Raw genomic sequence first — 25,188 nt, forward strand, 5'->3', positions numbered from 1 at the left:
TGTTGTGCAGCCATCACCACCATCCATCTCCTTAACTCTTTTCACCTTATAAAACTAAAACTACCTATTAAACAATAATTCCTCATTTCCCCCTCCCTGCAGCCCCTGGCAATCTCCATTCTACTTTCTGCCTCTGTAAGTTTAACTGCTCTAGGTACCTCCTATAAGTGGAATCATATAGTATTTATCTTTTAGTGATTGACTTATTTCACTAGCATAATGTCTTCAAGGTTCATCCATGTAGTAGAAGCGTCAGAATTTCCTTCCTTTTTAAGGCTGCGTACTATTCCATTGTATGTATGTACTACATTTTGCTTATCTGTTAATCTGTTGATGGCCACTTGGATTGTTTTTAAACTGTTGTGACTAATGCTGCTATGAACATTGGTGTGCAAATATCTGTTGGTCCCTGCTTTCAATTCTTTTGGGTATGTGCCTAGGTGTGGAATTGCCAGGTAGAGTGTACCAATCTTTTTTTTAAAATTATTATTATTTTTGAATTTTATTTATTTATTTATTTATTTTTGTAGTACTCCATGTGTTTCTTTTCTTTTCTTTTTTTAAAAATTTTAATTCTTTTTTATACAGCAGGTTCTTATTAGTTACCTATTTTATACATATTAGTGTATATATGTCAATCCCAGTCTCCCAATTCATCCCACCACCACCACCACCCCTGCCACTTTCCACTCTTTGTATCCATACTTCGCTCTCTGCATCTGTGTCTCTTATTTTTGCCAGCAAACCAGTTCATCTGTACCATTTTTCTAGATTCCACATATATGCATTAATAAATGATATTTGTTTTACTCCTTCTGACTTACTTCACTCTATATGACAGTCTCTAGGTCCATCCACATCTCTACAAATGACCCAATTTCGTTCCTTTTTATGGCTGAGTAATATTCCACTGTGTATATGTACTACATCTTCTTTATCCATTCGATTTGCAATCCATTCTGTCGATTGGCATTTAGGTTGCTTCCATGACCTGGCTATTGTAAATAGTGCTGCAGTGAACATTGGGGTGCATGTGGCTTTTTGAATTATGGTTTTCTCAGGGTATATGCCCAGTAGTGGAGTTGCTGGGTCATATGGTAATTCTATTTTTAGTTTTTTTAAGGAACCTCCATACTGTTCTCCATAGTGGCTGTATCAATTTACATACCCACCAACAGTGCAAGAGGGTTCCCTTTTCTCCACACCCTCTCTAACATTTGTTGTTTGTAGATTTTCTGATGATGCCCATTCTGACCAGTGTGAGGTGACACTTCATTGCAGTTTTGATTTGCATTTCTCTAATGATTAGTGATGTTGAGTATCCTTACATGTGTTTGTTGGCAATCTTCTTTGGAGAAATATCTATTTAGGTCTTCTGCCCATTTTTGGATTGGGTTGTTTGTTTTTTGATATTGAGCTGCAGTAGCTGCTTGTAAATTTTGGAGATTAATCCTTTGTCAGTTGCTTCATTTGCAAATATTTTCTCCCATTCTGAGGATTGTCTTTTCATCTTGTTTATGGTTTCCTTGGCTGTGCAAAAGCTCTTAAGTTTCATTAGGTCCCACTTGTTTATTTTTGTTTTTACTTCCATTACTCTAGGAGGTGGTCAGAAAAGATCTTGCTGTGATTTATGTCAAAGAGTGTTCTTCCTATGTTTTCCTCTAAGAATTTTATAGTGTCCGGTCTTACATTTAGGTCTTTAATCCATTTTGAGTTTATTTTTGTGTATGGTGTTAAGGAGTGTTCTAATTTCATTCTTTTACATGTAGCTGTCCAGTTTTCCCAGCACCACTTACTGAAGAGTCTTATTGTCTTTTTTCCACTGTTTATCCTTGCCTCATTTGTCATAGATTAGTTGACCACAGGTGCGTGGGTTTATCTCTGGGCTTTCTAATCCTCTTCCATTGATCTATATTTCTGTTTTTGTGCCAGTATCATATTGTCTTTATTACTGTAGCTTTGTAGTGTAGTAGTATAGTCTGAAGTCAGGGAGCCTGATTCCTCCAGCTTCATTTTTTTCCCTCAAGATTGCTTTGGCTATTCGGGGTCTTTTGTGCCTCCATACAAATTTTAAGATTTTTTGTTTTAGTTCTGTAAAAAACGCCATTGGTAAATTGATAGGGATTGCACTGAATCTGTAGATTGCTTTGGGTAGTACAGTCATTTTCACAATATTGATTCTTCCAATCCAAGAACATAGTATGTCTCTCCATCTGTTTGTGTTATCTTTGATTTCTTTCGTCAGTGTCTTATAGTCTTCTGAGTACAGGTCTTTTACCTCCTTAGGTAGGTTTATTCCTAGGTATTTTATTCTTTTTGTTGCAGTGGTGAATGGGATTGTTTCCTTAATTTCTCTTTCTGATCTTTTGTTGCTAGTGTATAGGAATGCAAGAGATTTCTGTGCAGTAATTTTGTATCCTGCAACTTTACCAAATTCATTGATTAGCTCTAGTAGTTTTCTGGTGGCATCTTTAGGATTCTCTATGTATAGTATCATGTCATCTGCAAACAGTGACAGTTTTACTTCTTCTTTTCCAATTTGGATTCCTTTTATTTCTTTTTCTTCTCTGATTGCTGTGGCTAGGAATTCCAAAACTATGTTGAATAATAGTGGTGAGAGTGGACATCCTTGTCTTTTCCTGATCTTAGAGGAAATGTTTTCAGTTTTTCACCATTGAGAATAATGTTTGCTGTGGGTTTGTCATATATGGCCTTTATTATGTTGAGGTAGGTTCCCTGTATGCCCACTTTCCGGAGAGTTTTTATCATAAATGGGTGTTGAATTTTGTCAAAAGCTTTTTCTGCATCTATTGAGATGATCATATGGTTTTTATTCTTCAGTTTGTTAATATGGTGTATCACATTGATTGATTTGTGTATATTGAAGAATCCTTGCATCCCTGGGATAAATCCCACTTGATCATGGTGTGTGATCCTTTTAATGTGTTGTTGGATTCTGTTTGCTAGTATTTTGTTGAGGATTTCTTTTTCTAATAAATTTATTTATTTATTTATTTATTTATTTGTGGCTGCGTTGGGTCTTCGTTGCTGCTCGCCAGCTTTCTCTAGTTGCAGCGAGTGGGGGCTACTCCTTGTTTCGGTGCACAGGATTCTCACTGCGGTGGCTTCCCTTGTTGAGGAGCATGGGCTCTAGGTGTGTGGGCTTCAGTAGTTGCAGCATGCAGGCTCAGTAATTGCAGCACCCAGGCTCTAGAGCGCAGGCTCAGTAGTTGTGGCATGGGCTTAGTTGTTCCGCGACTTGTGGGATCTTCCCGGACCAGGGATCGAACCCTTGTCCCCTGCATTGGCAGGAGGATTCTTAACCACTGTGCCACCAGGGAAATCCCTTATTGAGGATTTTTACGTCTATGTTTATCAGTGATATTGGTCTGTAATTTTCTTTTTTTGTAGTATCTTTACCTGGTTTTGGTATCAGGGTGATGGTGGCCTCGTAGAATGAGTTTGGAAGTGTTCCTTCCTCTGCAATTTTTTGGAAGAGTTTGAGAAGGATGGGTGTTAGCCCTTCTCTAAATGTTTGATGGAATTCACCTGTGAAGCCATCTGGTCCTGGACTTTTGTTTGGTGGAAAATTTTTATTCACAATTTCAATTTCATTACTTGTGATTGGTCTGTTCGTATTTTCTATTTCTTCCTTGTTCAGTCTTGGAAGGTAATACCTTTCTAAGAATTTGTCCATTTCTTCCAGGTTGTCCATTTTATTCCATAGAGTTGCTTGTAGTAGTCTCTTAGGATGCTTTGTATTTCTGCGGTGTCAGTTGTAACTTCTCCTTTTTCATTTCTAATTTTATTGATTTGAGTCCTCTCCCTCTTTTTCTTGATGAGTCTGGCAAAAGGTTTTTCAATTTTGTTTACCTTCTCAGAAAACCAGCTTTTAGTTTTATTGATCTTTGCTATTGTTTTCTTTGTTTTTATTTCATTTATTTCTGCTCTGATCTTTATGATTTCTTTCCTTCTATTAACTTTGGGTTTTGTTTGTTCTCCTTTCTCTAGTTCCTTTAGCTGTGAGTTTAGATTGTTTATTTGAGACTTTTTTTGTTTGTTTCTTGAGGTAAGATTGTATTGCTATAAACATCCCTCTAAGAACTGCTTTTGCTGCATCCCATAGGTTTTGGATTGTCGCGTTTTCATTGTCATTTGTCTCTAGGTATTTTTTAATTTCCTCTTTGGTTTCTTCAGTGACCCCTTGGTTATTTAGTAATGTTGTTTAGCCTCCATATGTTTGTGTTTTTTAGGTTTTTTTTTCCTGTAATTTATTTCTAATAGCTTTGTGGTCGGAAAAGATGCTTGATATGATTTTAATCTTCATAGATTTACTGAGGCTTGATTTGTGACCCAAAATGTGATCTGTCCTGGAGAATGTTCCCTGTGCACCTGAGAAGAAAGTGTAATCTTTTGTTTTCGGATGGAATGTCCTATAAATATCAATGAAATCCATCTGGTCTATTGTGTCATTTAAAGCTTGTGTTTCCTTATTAATTTTCTGTCTGGATGATCTGTCCATTGGTGTAAGTGAGGTGCTAAAGTCCTCCACTATTATTGTATTACTGTTGATTTCCTCTTTTATAGCTGTTAGCATTTGCCTTATGTATTGAGGTGCTCCTATGTTTGGTGCATATATATTTATAATTGTTATTTCTTCTTCTTGGATTGATCCCTGGATCATTATGTAGTGTCCTTCCTTGTCTCTTGTAACATTCTTTATTTTAAAGTCCATTTTATCTGATATGAGTATTGCTACTCCAGCTTTCTTTTGATTTCCATTTGCATGGAATGTCTTTTTCCGTCCCCTCACTTTCAGTGTGTATGTGTCCCTAGGTCTGAAGTGGGTCTCTTGTAGACAGCGTATATATTGGTCTTGTTTTTGTATCCATTCAGTGAGCCTGTGTCTCTTGGTTGGAGCATTTAATCCATTCACATTTAAGGTAATTATCGATATGTATATTCCTATGACCATTTTCTTAAATGTTTTGCATTTGTTTTTGTAGGTCCTTTTCTTCTCTTGTGTTTCCCACTTAGAGAAGTTCCTTTAGCATTTGTTGTAGAGCTGGTTTGGTGGTGCTGAATTCTCTTAACTTTTGCTTGTCTGTAAAGCTTTTGATTTCTCTGTCAAATCAGAATGAGATTGTTGACGGGTAGGGTAATCTTGGTTGTAGGTTCTTCCCTTTCATCACTTTAAATATATTGTGCCACTCCCTTCTGGCTTGTAAAGTTTCTGCTGAGAAATCAGCTGTTAACCTTATAGGATTTTCCTTGTATGTTATTTGTCATTTTTCCCTTGTTGCTTTTAACAATTTTTCTTTACCTTTAATTTTTGTCAGTTTGATTACTATGTGTCTTGGCATGTTCCTCCTTGGGTTTATCCTGCCTGGGACTCTCTGTGCTTCCTGGACTTGGGTGGCTATTTCCTTTCCCATGTTAAGGAAGTTTTCAAATATAATCTCTCCAAATATTTTCTCGGGTCCTTTCTCTCTCTCTTCTCCTTCTGGGACCCCTATAAGGCGAATGTTGGTGAGTTTAATGTTGTCCCAGAGGTCTCTTAGGCTGTCTTCATTTCTTTTCATTCTTTTTTCTTTATTCTGTTCCATGGCAGTGAATTCCACCATTCTGTCTTCCAGGTCACTTATCCGTTCTTCTGCCTCAGTTATTCTGCTGTTGATTCCTTCTAGTGTATTTTTCACTTCAGTTATTGTATTGTTCATCTCTGTTTGTTTGTTCTTTAATTCTTCTAGGTGTTTGTTCTTTAATTCTTCTAGGTCTTTGTTAAACGTTTCTTGCATCTTCTCGATCTTTGCCTCCATTCTTTTTCCGAGGTCCTGGATCATCTTCACTATCATTATTCTGAATTCTTTTCCTGGAAGGTTGCCTATCTCCACTTCATTTAGTTGTTTTTCTGGGATTTTATCTTGTTCCTTCATCTGGTACATAGCCCTCTGCCTTTTCATTTTGTCTATCTTTCTGTGAATGTGGTTTTCGTTCCACAGGCTGCAGGATTGTAGTTCTTCTTGCTTCTGCTGTCTTCCCTCTGGTGAGTGAGGCTGTCTAAGAGGTTTGTGCAAGCTTCCTGTTGGGAGGGACTGGTGGTGGGTAGAGCTGGGTGTTGCTCTGGTGGGCAGAGCTCAGTAAAACTTTAATCTGCTTGTCTGCTGATGGGTGGGGCTGTTCCCTCCCTGTTGGTTGTTTGGCCTGAGGCAACCCAGCACTGGAGCCTACAGGCTCTTTGGTGGGCCTAATGGCTGACTCTGGGAGGGCTCACGCCAAGGAGTACTTCCCAGAACTTCTGCTGCCAGTGTTCTTGTCCCTGCATTGAGCCACAGCCACCCCCTGCCTCTGGAGGAGACCGTCCAACACTAGCAGGTTGGTCTGGTTCAGCCTCCTATGGGGTCACTGCTCCTTCCCCCTGGGTCTTGACGTGCACACTACTTTGTGTGTGCCCTCCAAGAGTGGAGTCTCTGTTTCCCCCAGTGCTGTCGAAATCCTGCAATCAAATCCCGCTAGTCTTCAAAGTCTGATTCTCTGGGAATTCCTCCTCCTGTTGCCAGACCCCCAGGTTGGGAAGCCTGACGTGGGGCTCAGAACCTTCACTCCAGTGGGTGGGCTTCTGTGGTATAAGTGTTCTCCAGTTTGTGAATCACCCACCCAGCAATTATGGGATTTGATTTTATTGTGATTGTGCCCCTCCTACCATCTCTTTGTGGCTTCTCCTTTGTCTTTGGATGTGGGGTATCTTTTTTGGTGAGTTCCAGTGTCTTCCTGTTGATAATTCTTCAGCAGTTAGTTGTGATTCTGGTGCTCTCACAAGAGGGAGTGAGCCCACGTCCTTCAACTCTGCCATCTTGAACTAATCTGGGTGTACCAATTTTAAATGTACAACTTGAGGACAGTTTACATATGTTTACTTGTAGAACCACTAAATGTTTACTTACCACTAAATGTAGAACCACATATGTTTACTTGTAAAACCACCAAAATCAAGATTTAGAATATTTCCATTACTCCAGGAGGTTCTCTAGTGCCCTATTATGGGCACACCTGTCCCTCCCCTGACCATGATCCTTCCATGTTCTCAGCCTCAGGGTCCCTTCCTGTCCAGGCTTAGAGATTCATGGAGGGTTAACTAGGTGAATGGATTAAAGGGTCACACACACATATACACGGATACACATGCATGCACACACATGCACACACTCACAACTGGTCTCTCTGTAATCTTGTAGGTCAAAGAAATAACTTTCAATCCATCTTTTCATTTGGGCTTTTTTGGTTCCTTGTCTTCTGAGATGTTTTTAGAGGACACAGGGATTCTCAGCTCCTCTTTACCTTTTTGAGGATAGACTCGGAGGTCCAAGAAAGTCATCTTGCCGGGATGGATTTTGAATTCCTGGGTCTGAAACTATAAAGTCTGTAAGAACTGAGCCACTGAAATGAAGGAGCCTCAACCGGTAAGAGACGAGAAGTCACAGGGCCCTCTCCTACAGGACATCATCCATCTGCAGTGGTCGGTGGAGGAGATCTTTGGCTAACCTGGTGAACCATCAAGGCCCCTTGAAGGAGGCGTGAGTTGTAAAGAATACAAAAGGGTAAAGGGGGACCAGGAAAGCTTTGGGGGCTGAGGTGGCCCTGGGGCTGGCTGTGACCCTCCCTGTATCTCTTGAGGTTACTGTGTCCACAATGTCCTTGCTTCTTGCTAGGTGCCTGTGCTTTCCCTCACTGCTATCTGGAGGCCTCACCCTCTGCTCTGTGTATCTCTCTGATACTTCTGTTTATTCACATATTTGGCCGCCATGGTTTGGGTTCACCATGAGCCCCTATAACTTAGCTCAGCTCCCACCAATTGCTGACCCAACATCTCAGGATGTCCCCGGTCAGAATCCTACTGGAGGAGATGTGGTTTCTCTTCTTATGTCAAGCCGAGCCAGAGGGAGCTGCTCAGCCTGAAACAGGCTGTCTGTGGTTAGGACCCTTTCCCGGCTCCAGGGCAGTGCAGGGGCTTAGGGATAAGGCAGCCTTGGCAGGCATCCTGTTGACCATTCTCAGCCTCCTGCCTTCAGGGTATCATTCCCACTTCACAGCAGAGGACATGCCCAGCCCAATGCACAGCCTGTGTTGATGGCGAGGATGGATGTTGATGTTGGTGGTTGGAAGTGGGGTGGGGCGGGAGGGGGAAAAGAGGAGTTAGGGGGACTTAGGACCAAGTAGAAGGCAGTATTTTTCTCATTATGATTATTTCTATTCTCACCTATGTTCATGGAGTCCCTCCTGCCTCTGGAGTCCCATGGTTCTCCATGAATTCCCTGTGAACGGTGTTCACACTCCCAGTATGGTTATTACTTTCAGTATAGTTATTATTATTATTTTAATTGAGATATAATTGGCATATAAAATTGTGTAAGTTTGAGGTGTACAAGGTGTTGGTTTGATACATTTATATATTGCAATATGATTACCACTGTGATGTTACCTAACACAGACCTCTGTTGTGTCCCATAATTATCATTTCTTTGTGGTGAGAACAATTATGATCTAGTCTCTTAGCAACTTTGAAGTTTATAATACAGTATTGTTGACTATAATCACTGTGCTGTACACTAGATCTCCAGAACTAATTTATCTGCTGGTTGCAAGTTTGTACTTTCAAATAACATCTCCCTAGTTCCCTCACTCCCAACCGCTGGTAACCACCGTTGTACTCTCTGTTTTTACAAGTTTGAATTTTTTTAGGTTCCATATAAATGAAATCATAAAGTATTTGTCTTTTTCTGACTTTTCTCACTTGGCATAATGCCCTCAAGGTCCATCCATGTTATTGCAAATGGATGAATAATATTCCATTGTGTATATGTATGCTACATCTTCTTTAACAATCCTTCTGTTGACAGACACTTAAATTATTTCCATATCTTGGTTATTGTGAAGAATGCTACAGTGAACATAGGTGTGCACCAGTATAATTATTATACATAACACTAACCTTCTTGAGGTCTATGAGAGTTCCAGTTCCTCCATATCCTCACCAACACTTGATATGGTCACTTTTTATAATTTTAGCCATTCTGATGGGTGTATAGTGAGCCCTTGGGGAAATTAAATGATTTAATGTGCTTACATTTGTTTCCCACATGTGTTTATTCTAGCACTTATCTTTATTTTTACATTATTATTATTATTTGGTAACACAGGTGATCATGCATGAAATCAATAAGACATTGTGTAAGGAATCTTTCCATTGCATATGACAGAAAACTCCAATTGGATCAATCATAAGAGGGAATTTATTGATTCACTCAAATGATCTGACTGAGGGCCTTCAGGAGCAGCTGGATCCAGAAGTAATGTAACCTAGATCAAAATCTCCACTCTGCTTCTTCTGGCTTGGCTCCAATCTCATATCGATTCTCTCCTCATTGTCCCAAGATGGTTACCTATACCTGCCCCTGGCCCTGGGGCTGCATTACTCCTAATCATATCCAGCAGAGAAGAAAATATCTCTTTCTACAACTGTTGAACAAAATCTTGGGTTTTACTCTTATTGGACCAGTTTACGGAACATGAAGCACTTTCGTGACCAGGACAGTAGGATTATATGAATTAACTTTGACCCAACCCAGGCCCCCAACCATAGAGTAGGAGGGTGGAATCAGTTTCCCCCAGGCACCTGGGAGAGGCATGGATATGGGAATAAAGGTCCAGGGCTGCTCCTATGAAACAGAATGCATGCTGGGGCATCCGGAATAACCCATCTCCACTGAGTATGTTATATGGTCCAGAGCTGGAATGGACCCGAGTCCTTTTGTCCCCCTAGTTAGCACTGCCCAAGGACAAACCAGGTCTCAGCAGGAGCAATCCCTAAATTAGGGAAGCGCTTACCCTGTCCGTGTTGCTGAAATGTTCCTCACTTCCCTGCTCAGGGCCAGACTGGAAAGCCCAGCAGAGCCTGGCTTTGTCTTCCCCACTGCTACCATTTCTTTAAACTCAATCTCAGCTGCAATGCAGTTGTCCCAGGTTCCAGCTTAAGGCTTCTGGCTCTTGAGTGTGAGTTACACTTCAGTTATTTGAATGAGCTATGGTCTGTCCACGGCTGCTTGTTGGAGGATTCTGATCCGAGCTTCTGCACCCACACCCTCCCTGGCTCTTTCTTCAGCGGCTTTGCTGCCTGTCTTACTGTAACTCTCAGGGAACCTCCTTCTTCCTTCCCAGCTCTCTTCCCTGCTTCTCTTTCCTGCTCTTTTTCTTCTTTTGTTTTCCTTTACTCCATCTCTTTTTTGTTCTGCCTCCTTTTTTCTTCCCTTCGTTCTAGTTGCTGATGTTGGGGAGGGCTTGCATTTTTTCTCAGTTTTGTTTTAACATTTCACATTACTGATGGGTGTTCCTTTTATTTTATTTCCATCTTGAAAACCTGGTCGTTCGTGGCCAGCCAGATTGGGACCTGGCACACTCAGACATTTCTTGTTCTTTTGTGTGTGGCCACTGGATGTAAAAACAGTGTCTTGAGTCTCCAACTCTGTACTTGGAGGCAGGAAATCTGAATTTTAGCCCTGAGTCCCCCAACTAAGTGCTTAAGTTTCCTTCTTCCTGAAGAGGCCAGAGGCTCCCAGTTCTTCTGAGATATTTGTGCAGTGCCATGGTATGCCCACAGCAATGTACCAGGCTGTTGGGAAAAGTAAACCAAGGTGAATTTAAACAAGCTGCTCCCTCTGCCCTCGAGGGCTTGGCGGTTGCAGACAAACATGGATTTGGACACCCCATGCTCTCCTGGCCCTCAGAACCCAGAGCTTCTTCCAGGTGCCAGGCCCCATGCCGTGCACTCCATATGCAATCTCGCTCATTCCTCCCTGAGAGTGGGCGTTGATATCTTAGCCCCATCTCCTAGATGAGGAATACTGAGGCACAGAGCCTCGGACTGACTTGTCCAAGGCAGTAGAGCCTGCCTTTGTATTCAGACTTCTTTGCTCTGCCGTGTGGTTCTTCTTTCTTCCACTGACCACAGATTCCTAACTTCTGCTGTATAGCTTCTACAGAACCCATCTCCTTTGTGCTTGTGGGAAAGGAGGTTGAGAAGGACAAGAAAAAAGTAGGGAAAATTAGAGGCTAAAAAAGCCCACCGGCACCTGCTGCCTCTGAATGCATTTGCTGTCATGGTCCAATTTCCTGGCGGGGGAAAGTGTTGCTGAATATTCCTAGTGTCAAGATTTAATTTTTCTAGTGTGGGCAGTGGGCCAGAGAATGTCTTCCCTATAATGCACCTGCATGCTCATTGAGGAAATAGTTATCGATTTATATTTACTCTGTGCAAGCCACACAGGGCTGAGAGCAAAACCAAGATTTGGGTCAATGATTTCTTCTCTGGGGACACCTCCAGTCTAGAGTACATCAGTGGCGATTCTGCAAGAAAGAATGTGATCTTTATCCTAAGAGAAATAATAATGATAGTGGTATCATCAAACTCTAGCAGTGTCCTTCACGGCTGGCTCTGTCCTTAGCATTTTGCATGTATTAACTCATTGTTACAGCGCCCCCAGCAGGTGGGTTTTGTTACCATCCGTGCTTGATAGGTGAGGAAGCTGAATCAGGAGAAGTAGTGACTCTGTCCTGGGCACACAGATAATGAGTTGGAAGTAGGGATTTGAACCCTGGCAGGATGGCTCCAAAGCACAGCTGCACTCTGTCTCCTCCAGTGCCCCAAGCACTCAGAAAACCCACTCTACTCCCATCTGGGGATTCTGGGGAGGATTTTTGCAGGAGAGAACTTTGAGCTGGCCTTGCAGGGGAGGAAGGGAGCTGTCCCCCTGTGGACATGTGGGGGGCAGTCCCTTGGGCTGCAGGGCTGGCCTGGATCAACAGCAAGCCATCCACCCCCAGGGGCGGGAACCAAAGCCTGACATTTTGCTTCTCCAAATAACTGCATCACCTCGCATGACTGCACTGGCGTTAATGGTCATACATCGCCCGTGTCTTGAAAACGTCAGAGGTGGTGCATGTACATGGAATCCCAGAAGTGGATTCTGGGATGCACCTGAAGACTTTTCCTTCAGCGCTTCTCCATCTCCCGCTTTTCAGCTCCTCAGAGTGCCCTTGAGTTCTAGTGGGTAGGACTGGAGCCGTATGAGGAATGGATGGGTTTTTATTCTGTCCTTTGATGTGGTGCCCTCTTGGGTGCTTAGGTTTATCTTCTGCAGGCTAAAATGTCTCAGATCACTCTGCTCACTTCCTGAGACCATGGAGATCTCCCTCCCTTCCTCCATCCCTTCTGCGTGCCTGTCTGGAGGCGGCATCTCCTCTGGGCTCAGCCCTTTGTGGGCTGCTGCCCTGTGGGTGGGTAACAAGGAGGGTAGAGTCTGGTGGGGAGAGGATTGTGCAGCTGGATGATCTCAAACTCATGTCATGTTCTCTGGAGGGGTGTAGAAAGTGCAAACCGACAGGGGGCCAGTATGGGCTTCTCTGTTTGAGGGGTTACAGGAGGCTTCCAGGGGGGAGGTGAGGTGTGGCTGACTCTGAAAGGACAGACAGGCAGATAAGATGGAGGGGATTATCCCAGGAGTTACACAGCTGACAGCAGGCTTTGAGGGGTGACAGGAGGTGACACTAAACGGAGGGGAGGATTGGACTCATCTCCGGATCCTCAGTGAGGGTCACACCTCAGTCCTCTCGGCTTCCAGGTGAGAAAGGGCAATGCAGGTTCTGACGATCACTTGGGATTCTTGGGCCCTGGCTTCCCTTTCTGCTCTCTCCTCGCTGGCCTGCAGTGATTGCAGAACCCATAGCAGAAGCCGAGCCATGGAGGCAATAAGTGGAATTTCTTCACGTGACGGAGAGACTTTGGAAGAAGGCTCCAAAGGGAACACATGCATCTTTTCTCTTACTTTTGGTCAGATGGATAACAGAGGAACACTGCCCTGCTGCTCCACTTGTGGACACGTCCTGTTCCCCCTATCCGCTGGGCAGAGCCAGTTCCCCTGAGACAGTCTCTCGATAAACTTCATGAGCAAATCGCTCTGAATTCTTATTGTTTCCCATCAAGATTGCACTCAGCCCTGATACGAGCCAGGTTCTTTCCCCATCTTCAGCTGCATAGTTCAGCGCTGTCTGGGCTGACAAGACACTCCGGTTTCCCCAGGATGGAGGGGTTTCTTGGGAAACAGGACCTCCAGGTTCAAAACGGGGAAAGTTCCAGCCAGACTGGGACAAGTTGGTTACCCTAATTCTGCAAATTCTGGCCCCACAAAACCCCTTGTTCTTGTACGGCTGGGTTGATGGAGGAGTCCACTGAGAAGCATCCAGAATAGTTCTGGGGGTCACTTGGCACCTCACCTCCACGGGGGCTGCAGGAGTCATTATGCGGTCACTGCAGATTTTTCAAAGCCGGCCAGAAGCTAGGTCCTTCCTGCGCTCGGCTCCGACTGGTCCTGACGGTGTCATCCATAACCCTGTGGCCCGAGCACTGTTGCCAAGGAGATGGAGTATCGTCATCAGCCGGGCTGGCTGACCCTTCCGAGTGGCACCAGGGGAGAGAGAGGAGGGGCAGGCTTCTGTGATGGGCCACCCCACCAGAACAGGCAAGGGAGGTGCCCCAAAGGAACTAGGGTGCTGGGAAGACAAAGGCGATAATGGCCCTACAGCAGTCGCAGCGGAAAAGAGCATGGGCTTTGGAGCTTCCATGCCTTTGTTTGAATCTCAGGAGTGTGAGACCCAGAAAGTTGCTTCTTTGCGCTCCAGAATCCTCATTTATAAATGGGAATAGTATTTCTCACCTTGCAAGGCTTGCTGGCATATTACGGGCATGTAATAGACAGTGTCTGTAGTTATTATTGGCATTATGAAATCTGACCTCCGGCCCCCTGCCCTAGCTCCCTCCCTCCGCCACACCAATGCCGTGGGCATTTTGCCACCCAGTGGTCGCTCTGCCACCCGGTGGGGCTCACTCTGGGCTTCTTCTGATACACAGTTCCACTCTGTGCTCTGAGGAGTCCGGGGCTCCTCACGGGCAACTCATGGGCTTCTGGGGAGGATGCAGGGTGCATGGGGGGCTTTGGAGGGCTTGGCTGTGCAGTAGGACATCCCAGGCCCAGCATCTGTACTTCACTTAGAGCAGTTCAGCTCTGGGGAACCATTTCATGTTTGGTTTTTCAGAAAGGTTTCGTTTTGAGAAATGATTGAAAAATACGTCGTCATACTGGACCTTATAGGGTTACTATACACATTAGGGAAGCAAAAGTCCCAGGTTGTGGCAGCCTTGGCTGGCTTTCAGGGTTTTGCTGACCCCGCTCTCTCCTGGCCTTGGTCACAGAATCCCCAGTGACCCACGATGGGGTTCTGCTGGGGAGATGATATCCTCCTCTCCCTGCCCTGGGGACTCTGTTTTAAGTCAGTTCTATAGTTTCTGCAGAACTGAAAGCCATCACTCGAAGTCACACCTGGCCTCTTATTATTTGGTTGGTCTAAGCAGGTTGTTCTGTTCATCCTCTCATTACTTGCAAACAAAGAGGGGATGAAGAAGTCAGTGACCGCCTGAATTCCACAGGCAGGAGAGCCCAGGAGTAGGCATTGCCGGGGCAACAGTGATTGGCACGGGAGACAGGGGGATGAAAGATCACTATCCCTCACACCTGACAAGGGTCCCTGCTCTTTTAAGGAGGTGTTGCTCTAGCATTCCTGTAGACAGAGAGGAAGCATCAGTTTCCTGGTTACAAATGTAACGCACATAGTAAGGTCCTCTTTCCTGTTCCGTGTGGATATCCCATACGCCCTACGGGGCAACAGGCCTGAGGGCCTCTCAGCCTTGGGGACCCCTCTGCCTTTGGCCATCTTCTCTGCCTCGCCATCCATGTGGGAGGCCGGTGTCTCACCAGCAGTCAGGTACAGAAGGTACCCAGTTCCCAGGTGTGGTACCTCCCCCAGACTAAGATGTCACGGCAGTTTCCTCCTTTCTTAAGTATTTCTGCGAACTTTCTCAGAAGCACAGGTCAAGGCCTGGGTTCTGTAAAGAGGACTTTAGCTGATTTATTCCCTGTATGCACGAGTTGGGGGGCAGATTTTTGGAGAAGTCCCACAGATATGTCTCTCATTCTCCCGATATCCCTCTCTTCCATCCGCCTCTATGTACCCTTCTTGCTCTGTCTTTGTGCCTCTCCTGTCTGTCACCACCTCCTCCTTGGGACCCTCCACATAGAGAAAGGTCGACTCTTTCATGAGTCTGCAGACACTATAGACTCCAGTTAGATGGGAAGGGGGTTTTCCTCTGCTCAAGCTTTAGAGAAGAGATGTAGGGGTGTGTGGTAGTCAGGTTCTACCAGAGAAACAGAATGTCTGTGATATAGAATGAAGGATGGATTTTAGGGATCTGACCTTATGCACTCGTGGGAACTGGTACAACCCTCCGTAAGGCCGTTGCTTCTGCATCTGGCGCTGGGCTTAAAGTCAGAAGGGCTGGCAGTTGGTGAGAAGGTGGCTGTGAAGTGGGGGAAGCCAGGGTAAGCTGCGACCCACAAGGAGGTTCTGGGACCCGCATCAGTTTCATCCACCTGCAAACACTCCACCTACGGGACACGAATGCCCTGCAGGAGAAGCTGGTGCGCTTTGTCGCAGAGCAGCACTCCTGGCCCAGGACCCAGAGAAGCCGAAAGAGGAGATCCAGCGGGGGCCGAGGAAGCTGAGGCCTGGCTGCTGCCTGACACTAACAAGGTGAGTGACGATGCGCTCAAGCTGTACCTTGACCTTGAATGTGGATTCTGAGCCTGAACGTGGCTGCGGCTTCATGTCCATCTTCCAAATCCTGCACAGATTTCTCCTGTGGCTCGGAGTTCTACGTGCATGGAAGAGAATTCTGGGAAAGATTGTTTCAGCTTGGCTAAATCGACGGGGTGCAAAGTAGTCACCACATGGGGAGACAGTGGGTGATTTCAACCATGAACCACTTTCTCCTTATGACCTGTGGTTGGTTTCTTTTTAATTTTCTTTTTTTAAAAAAATTAATTAATTTATTTATGGCTGTGTTGGGTCTTCGTTTCTGTGCGAGGGCTTTCTCTAGTCGTGGCAAGCGGGGGCCACGCTTCATCGCGGTGCGTGGGCCTCTCACTATTGCGGCCTCTCCCGTTGCGGAGCACAGGCTCCAGACGCGCAGGCTCAGCAGTTGTGGCTCACGGGCCCAGTTGCTCCGCGGCATGTGGGATCTTCCCAGACCAGGGCTCGAACCCGTGTCCCCTGCATTGGCAGGCAGATTCTCAACCACTGCGCCACCAGGGAAGCCTTCTTTTTAATTTTCTAAGGGCAAACACCCCTTAGCATCATGCAGGTCACAGAAAATAACACCATGACCACTACCTTTTCCACAGAGACTACACAGTTTCATTTCCCATGAGGAAAATGTATTCCTCCTGTTACCGGCAGTTAACCCTATTCCATATGAAGTGATCACCCTGGCGGAAGACTGTGCCTGTTTCTTGGGCTAGTTTTCATTATGAAGGGTCCTCCACATTAGCTCTGAATGCTTCCAGTAGTTTCTTCAAGATGCCCATATTTTTGCCTGCAAGGTAATGCTTCCAGTAGTGTCTTCAAGATGCCCATATTTTTGCCTGCAAGGCTCCCTAGAGGCTAAAATCCTGACTGTCCGTGATGGTTAATTTTATGTGTCAACTTGACTGGCATGATAATCCATACCCCATTCAACGCGCCTGTTTGGCCTGTGCAGAAGACAGATGGATTTTGGAGAATGACAGTGGATTATCCTAAGCTTAACCAGGTGGTGACTCCAGTGGCAGCTGAAATACCAGATGTGGTTTTATTGCTTGAGCAAATTAACACTCCCCCTGGTACCTGGCATGTGGCTATTGATCTGGTAAATGCTTTTTTCTCGATCCCTGTCCATAAGGCCTAACAGAAGCAATTTGCTTTCAGCTGGCAAGGCCAGTGCTACCCGTTCACTCTGCTACCTCAGGGGCGTATCAACCCTCCAGACCAATGTCATCATTTAGTTTGCAGGGATCTGGATGGCCTTTCCCTTCCACAAGATATCACACTGGTCCATTACATTGATGACCCCATGGGGACTGGACCCAGTGAGCGAGAGGTAGCAACTTCTCCAGACTTACTGAGAAGAAATTTGTGTGTCAGAGGGTGGGAAATAAATCCAACTAAAATTCAGGGGCTTTGTACCTCAGTGAAATTTCTAGAGGTCAGTGGTGTGGAGCATGTCGAGATATCCATTCTAAGGTGAAGGGCAAGTTGTTGCCTCTGACTCCTCCTACAACCAAGAAAGGGGCACAAGATCTCGGGTTATCTCTTTGGATTTTGGAGGCAACATTTTCCTCATTTGGGTGTTGCTCTGAATCATTTACTGAGTGACCCCAAAAGCTGCTTATTTTGAGTGGCATCCAGAAGAAGAGAAGGCTCAACAATAGGTCCAGACTGCTGTGCAAGACGGTCTGCCACTTGGGCCACAGGATCCAGGAACTCCAATGCTGCCTGAAGTGCTAGTGGCGCTAAGGACGCTGTTGTGAGCCTTTGGCAGGCCCCTCTCGGGGAATCCCAGCACAGGCCTTCAGGATTTTAGAGCAAGACCCTGCCATCATCCACAGATAACTACTCTGCTTTTGGAAAACAGCTCTTGGCCTACCCCTGGGCCTTAGTAGAGACTGAACACTTAACTTTGGGCCACCAGGTTACCATAAGACCTGAGCTGTCTGTCATGAACTGGGTGTTATCTGATTCACCAAGTCATAAAATTAGGTGTGCAAAGCAATATTTCATACTCAAAATGGAAGTGATATATACATGGTTGGGCCTTGAAGACACAAGTAAATTACACGATGAAGTGGCCCAAGTGCCATGGTCCCCACTCCTACTACACTGTTTTCTGTCTCCCAGCCTGCACCATGGCCTCATGGGGAGTTCCCTATGATCAGCTGACAGAAGGAAAGAAGATTGGGGCCTGGTTTACAGGTGGTTTTGCACGATATGCAGGTACCGCCTGAAAGTGGACGGCTGCAGCACTACAGCCCCTGTCTGGGACATCCCTGGAGGACGTGGTGAAGGGAAATCCTCCCAGTGGGCAGAACTCTGAGCAGTGTACCTGGTGGTTGACTTTGCTTGGAAGGAGAAGTGGCCAGTGAACTACTGATTCATGGGCTGTGGCCAATGGTTTGGCTGGATGGTCAGGGACTTGGAAGGAACATGATTGGAAAATTGGTGACAAGGAAATTTGGGAAAGAGGAATGTGGATGGACTCTCTCTCCCGCTCGCCTCTCCTGCACTCCTCTCAAGCTACATGGCTCCTTTCGGTTCCCCAGACACTTTGCAGTTTGTACTTGCCCTTCACCCCTTCTTGACCACTAGGTAAGTGGCCTTCCCAGTTACTCTCTGGCTCCTTACCCATTTGTTGCCCTCCCAGCTCTCATCAGTCTGTACTTGTTTGTTTCTTCATGTGTGTCTGTTACCTGTCTCCCCTACTAGAATGCGGCTCCTTGCAGGCTTAGCCTCGTCTGCCCTGTTCATTGTGGTCTGTGCTCTTGCCTAGCAAGTGTGGAAAGCACTTGATAAACATTGCTCAAATGGGTGAATGGAGAATGTGGCGATGCTGTAGAGAACTGGGGAAAAACACTGGTGCAGATCAGAGGGGAAGTGTGTTAATGGTTCCGTTGGTCAACCACACCATGGGATGCCTACTGGCTCAGACCCCAAATGGGCCCTTGAGAGCTTGCAGTGATACTTTTAGTATGAGAGCAAATATCACAAACCTGACATTCCAAATGAATACCCTGGTTGTATGAGCCATATGCAATTTTTCATGCCAACAATCATAATATGAATTGAGTGTTTACTACACACTCAGCTTTGACTGTGTAATAAACAAACACAGAGTCTCAGGGGGTGTTCAGCTCACCTGTCCACAGGTCAGCCGGGGTTTTCCTGATCTACATGGAACTTGGCTGGGTTGGGCTCCTGCTGCAGGCTGGATCCAGGTCTTTTCCACATGCTCCTCCTTATACTAGCTGGTTCCTTAAGCCGAGGCAAGATCGCGAGAGGGCAATGCCAGTCACACAGGCGTGTTGCAAGCCATTCTTAACATCTCATTGGCCAAAGCAAATAACATAGTCAAGTCCAAAGTCAAGGGCAGGGAAGGTTCCTCCCCACCCACTGAAGCAATGGCAGGGGTTTGGATGTCTAACACTATAGTATACCATACTCCTATATATAGTATATATACAGTATATATAGTATAGTATACAATATACTATATATATAGTATATACTAGTATAGTATATAGTATGCTATAGTATATACTAGTATATACTATACTATATATATAGTATAGTATACTATATATATAGTATATATAGTATAGTATATACTATAGTATATATAGTATAGTATATACTATATACTATACATAGTATATAGTGTAATATTCTCTATATTACATATAGTATAATATATAAAACAAATAAAATATATAAGTATAGTATAACTATATATTGTATAATAGATACATACATTATATATAGTATACTATATGTATATATTATATATAATATATAGTAAGTATATATATAATATATAGTATATATAATATACTATATTATTGAGAGTAAAGAGATCAAGAACCCTCAAGATTGATGCTGTGGGTCATCATACATACATATGCACTTACATAAAGGCATTCCATGCTGTGCAGAGGGCAAAGCTGCTGCCGAGAATCTGCTTCAGTTATGATGGAACATTTCAATTCCATCATCTGCCACATTCTCTAACCAGAGGTCTTTTAGCACAAGACAGGCTGGTGGGAAAGGGATCTGTGTGGAGGGCTTAATGCCATGTCCTGTTCTGTGTGTATCTGTGTTTGTGTGTTTATAGAAAAATTCAATACTTAATTGTATGCTTGGCCTGCTCACCACTAATTTCTAAAAGAGACGTTCCAAAGCCATGGTTAGGTTCGCTCATATCTCATAAAAGCCATAACTTGGCTGCAGACACCCAGAAACTAATCCTGTGTGGAGACAGGGGCAGCAGTCACCTGGGAGGGTTTGATGTTCTGGAAGACTCACACTGTGCTGAGAATTATTGGTCACCTCTCCAGCATCCATTTCCCTTCCTTCTTCCTAAATGGATCCCAAATTTCCCAGCATGTGGTTTGCAGATTCAGAAGTGGACTTTTATTGGTTGAAGACAATTAACCTAATTCTTGCTACAGTGAATTGGTTCAGGAGTGGGAATGTGGTGTGGAGTTCTTTTAAGGTTGTGGAGAAGAGAAACTCTCTTCCCCTTGAGATACAAATGAGGAAGATGAACCCTGTTAGCTCTCTTGTGACCAAGAGAGGAGTCAGCCTTAGGATGAAGACATGCTGAGGAAGGTCCACAGAAAGATGGAAGGAAACGGATGCTGAGCAACATTTTTCAGCCACTTGATCAGACCATACCTGAAGCCTGTCCTACCTCCAAAAATCTTTAGTTCCCTTTAAAGCTTGAGCCTGAGTAGGGTTTTCTGTTACTTGAAATGAAAATAATGTGCACTATTACACCCACCCAGCCAAAGTGTCCTTTCCTGGTCTGCTCTGTTACTGGAAACACCCGCTAATAAAATCGCTGCTCTGGGATAAATCATGCTACCCAAAATACTTCAGGAAACATTACTCTGGAATTCCCACTCATCTCAGGAAGAGTTCATAGTCTTGTGGAAGAGACAGATGTATCATGTCACGACAGGCTGGCACAATCTGTGCTGGGATGGAGCATGGACATGTGTACATAGAGTGACAAGGACTCCAGAGCTTGATTGCAGCCTCATGTTGCCTCCCATTATTTCAGTAAAAGAAGCAATGTGCCTCCTCATTGGGATATAGGCTCTTCCCAGAGGACTGTGGGAAGGTTTTAACTAACAATATTTATGGGGCATCATCACCCACCAAGCACTGTTCTAGGTAATGGAGATAGCACAGTCAGTCTTAGTTAGCTTGGGCTGCTATAACAAAATACCATCTACTGGGTGGCTTATACAACAAACACTATTTCTCATGGGCTTCCTTGCAGATGGCTTCCTTCTTGCCGTGTCTTCACATTGTGGAGAGAGAGAAAGAGCAAGCTCTCTGGTCTCTTCTTATAAGGACACTAATCCCGTTATGAGGACCCCACCCTCAGACCTCATCTTAAAATACCATCACACTGAGGATTAGGGCTTCAACATATGAATTTGAGGGCAGGGGTGGTGGGGGAACACAAACACTCAGTTCATAACATGCCTTGAGCAAAACAGGGCCCCTGCTCTCATGGTTCTTGCATTCCATCAAGGAGGCAGACAATGAACAAACCAGCAATATACAATGGATGATGGAAGAGAAGAAAAATAAAGTGAAGAAAAATAAAGCGTGTTAGATAGAGAGTAGCAGGAGCAGAGGGAAGACCTGTGTTAGGAGGTGATGGTGGAGAAAAGACCTGGGAGGAAGTGAGAGGGTGAAGCATGGAGCCAGGAGTGGGGAGAGTGCTCCAGGTGGACAGAATAACAAGGACAAAGACCCAGAGCTGGGACGAGGCCGGAAGGCTAGAGCAGAGGGACTAGGGGCCAAGGGGCTGGAGGTGAGGTCGGAGAGTTAGTGGGGACCATATCCTAGGTCTTCTAGGGAATGAGATGAGGGCCTATGGAGGCTTTAAAGCCCAACATGATTTGATGTATGGTTTTAAAGGCTCCCACTGGCTGCTGTATGGGAAAAAAGACTCTAGAAAAGTTTAGGGGGGTTGGATGGTGGCCCCCCAAAAGATATGTCTACATCCTCACCCCTAGAACCTGTGAATGTGACCTTACTTAGAAAAAGCATCTTTGCAGATGTAATTAAGTTAAGCATCTTGAGATGAGATCACTCTAGATTATATGGGTGGGACCTATTCCAACCCAACGCCAAATGTCCTGTAAGAGAAAGAAGAGAAAACACAGACACAGAGGAAAAGGCCACGTGCAAACAAAAGCAGAGCTTAGAGTGCTGTAGGCACAAGCCAAGGGATGCTTACAGCCATTGGAAGCCAGACAAGGGAAGGAAGGATTCTCTCCTAGAGGCCCTGGAGGAAGCATGGCCCAGCTGACACCTTGACTTGGCACTTCCGGCTTCCAGAGCTGTGAGATAATAAATGTCTGTTGTTTAAGGCACCAAGTTTGAGGAAACGTGTTACAGCAGCCACAGGAAACCAATGCGAGAGGAAAGAATAGTGCGGGGCATCTGGAAGAAGGCCATTGCAATAATTCAGGTGAAACGTGAAGCTACCTTGGCTGAGGGGGAGAGCAGTGAAGGGCCAGAGGGTGTCCTATTGTGAAGATAAGCTAGTTGTGGCCTAAGTAACTGTAGAATGAAAGGGACGTCTTCAGAAGAAGTGACTGGGAGCATCAGGTTAATGTGTGTGGGAAGATCAGGAGTTGAAGATGTGTATTCGATGCCACCCAGGTGGCAATGTCAAGTAGGTAGTTGGATATATGATCTTGTTACCTGCACTGGAAATAGAAATCTGAGAGTCATGGACATATGGATGGTACTTAAAGCCAAGAGTCTGGATTCTTGCTCCAAGGAGTGAGAGTAGACATAGAGGAGGAGCTTTTGGACACACTGTATTACCAAGGAGGCCAGGGAGGCGAGAAGGATGGTGTCCCAGAAGCCAAGTGAAGGAAGTACAGGTCTATTCAAGACAAACTGGACATAATTTCATCCTTCAGTAATCAAAATAAAAATTGTATTACTCAAGAACTGTGGCTTATACCACCTCTTTCTCCCATCCTTGAGGACATGAAGAAATGTATCATGACTGCCATGTCAATCATCCATCTGGGATATGCTACACAGTTCTGGGCTACAGACCCAGGATCAACATGGCCCATGGGAGACAAGGGGCACATGTGGAAGGTTTATAAGATGATGGAAATAAAAATCATAGCTCCTTGAAGAATGGGTTTTGACTACTTGTTTGTATAATCCAGTTACTGAGCAATACATTTTTGAAAGTGCTTGATTCTTTTTGGATCACGCTGTAATTTAAGAGGAGGGCGTGTCATCTTTGTCAATGCTGCTGGAGATCAAGGCAGTGAGGGCTGGGTATTGACCCCTGGATTGAGCACCGTGGGGATCTTTGGTGGGCTTGGAAGGAGCCATTTCCAGGGGGTGGTGAGGCTGAGAGCTTGACTGGAGTGGATTTAAGAGAGAATGAGAGGAGAGAAACTAGACAGCTCGAGTTTAGTTAATGTTTCAGAAAATCTACTCTGTGAAGGAAAACAGAGAAATATGGAGGTAGCTGGAGGGGGAGGTGGAGGTCAAAGTAGTTAAAGAGTAATTTTTAGAGAGAAGAAAGAGCAGCATGTTTGTAAGATGATGGGGAAGATTCAGCAGAGAGGGGAACACCGAATATGCAGGAGCCAGGGGAGTTCACTGCTGTTATAATGCCCTAGAGGAAGTGAGAGGTGATGGCATCCAGGAATCCAGGGCTTGGGGAGGAGCTGGCCTTTGCAAAGAGCCCACTCAGTGACAGGAGGAAAGCAGGGAGAAGGGACAGGTGCAGGTAGGTGAGTAGATCCAATGGGTTTGCCTGTGGAATTCCTCTCCTGACTACTACTGTGTTCTCACGGAGGAATGAAAGCAAGGTTATCAGTTGAGAGTGAGCAACGGGGAGGAGGTTTGGAAGCTTGAGGAGAAGTCACAGAGAATGGTCCCCAGGTGAGCAGGGGAGAACCTGAGTAGGGAAATATGGGATTACTGGGCGGGGCCAAGGGATATTTGAGATTGTGATTGTTGAGGTGAGTCCATCAGCACAGCTGGGTGTGTCTCTCCAGCCACGTTCAGTTGCTAGGAGTGGGCACAGAGTAGGTGGGAGGTTGGGTTTCATTAGGCTTTTCCTGGGCAAGAAGAAGGAACTATGGGTACTGGGACTGAGCGTGTCTGAAAGGGAGTAATGACCCTGGAATCTAACCAAGCAAGGGGGGCAGGTTCTCTTGGTGGCTGGGTCACTGATGGAAGTGCTGATGGGTTTTTAAGATGATTAGAGTTGGGTTCATAAGGGGTGTAAACTGGAAAGACAAGCGATAGTGGTCTGTGGGTGGGGTGTTTTTGAAATTGGGATTCTAGACAGAGTGGAGCATATTAGCGTGTTAAGCCTGTCGTAACAAAATGCCATCGACTGGGTGGCTTCACAGCAGAAATTTATTTCTTCACAGTTCTGGAGGCTGGGAAGTCTAAGATCAAAGTGCTGGCGAGGTAGGTTTCATTCTGAGGCCTCTTGTCTTGGCTTGTAGGAGACCTTCATCTTGCTATGTGCTCACATGACCTCTGTCACGCTGAGGGAAAGAGAGAGATGGCAAGTTCTCTAGTGTCAATTCTTATAAGGGCACTAATCCCATCATGAGGACCTAACCCCCATGACCTCATTTAACCCTAATTACCTCCCTGAGATCCCCGTCTCCAAATACCATCCCATCAGGGATTAGGGCTTCAACACATGACTTTTGAACATTCAGTCCATAACATGCAATTATTGACAATGACACAGCCTAAGCATTGAAGATCATAGGATGAAGAACAGGATAATTGGAGGCAAGGAGGCCGAGGAACTAAGTGGGAAGGGTATTGGGAGAATTGTCTTCATGGAACTGAAATTGCTAAGTGTTATGACAGGAGTGGTTTTTGGAAAGAGAGGCAGTGAGGCTGGCGCTAAAATCTTTAAGGAATAGGGTTGGGTGGAGGACGCTGCTGTCTCTGGGGGTGAGTGGGTGGAGTGCTTAAGAAGCTGGACTCTAGTGCGAGCTCCTGAGTTTGAATCTTTTCTGTGTGCTCTTTGGCAAACTACTCAGCCTGGGCCTTAGTTTCCTCATCTGGAAAACGAGGCTGATCATCATACCTACCTCATGGGGTTTTGAGAGGTTTAATGAATTAATAAATGTAAAGCATCACAGGGTTGGGGCAGGGAGGGGCTGGTGGTCTAGTCTAGTGGTGTGAGCTTCTAAAGGTTGATGAGCTTTTATTAGGGAAGTGGGAGAGATAAAGGCCTGAACATGGGAAGAAGGATGTCTCCTCCATCTCCGGGCCAGGGATACATGGAGTTTGGGAAAGAGAAGCGCCACCTTTGAGCAGACAGCAGAGGTAGCAGAGTCTTCAAGAGAGAGCTGGGTTTTGGTGAAGGGAAGATCCAGGGAAGAAGATGAACATCGAGAATTT

General features: G+C 45.1%; 2 long non-coding RNA genes across 5 annotated transcripts in view; both read left to right on the plus strand.

Annotated features, from left to right (window-relative positions):
• Nucleotides 1-25,188, plus strand: part of LOC103007326 (uncharacterized) — a 167,045-nt gene that overhangs the window by 94,650 nt on the left and 47,207 nt on the right. The window lies entirely within an intron of this gene.
• On the plus strand, nt 15,575-17,214 carry LOC130707105 (uncharacterized). Its single transcript, XR_009007100.1, has 3 exons — nt 15,575-15,696; nt 15,796-15,948; nt 16,993-17,214. It is a non-coding gene; the product is annotated as an uncharacterized LOC130707105 (long non-coding RNA).

Source organism: Balaenoptera acutorostrata, chromosome 2 (assembly GCF_949987535.1).
Source record: "Balaenoptera acutorostrata chromosome 2, mBalAcu1.1, whole genome shotgun sequence".
NCBI classification, from domain to species: Eukaryota; Metazoa; Chordata; class Mammalia; order Artiodactyla; family Balaenopteridae; genus Balaenoptera; species Balaenoptera acutorostrata.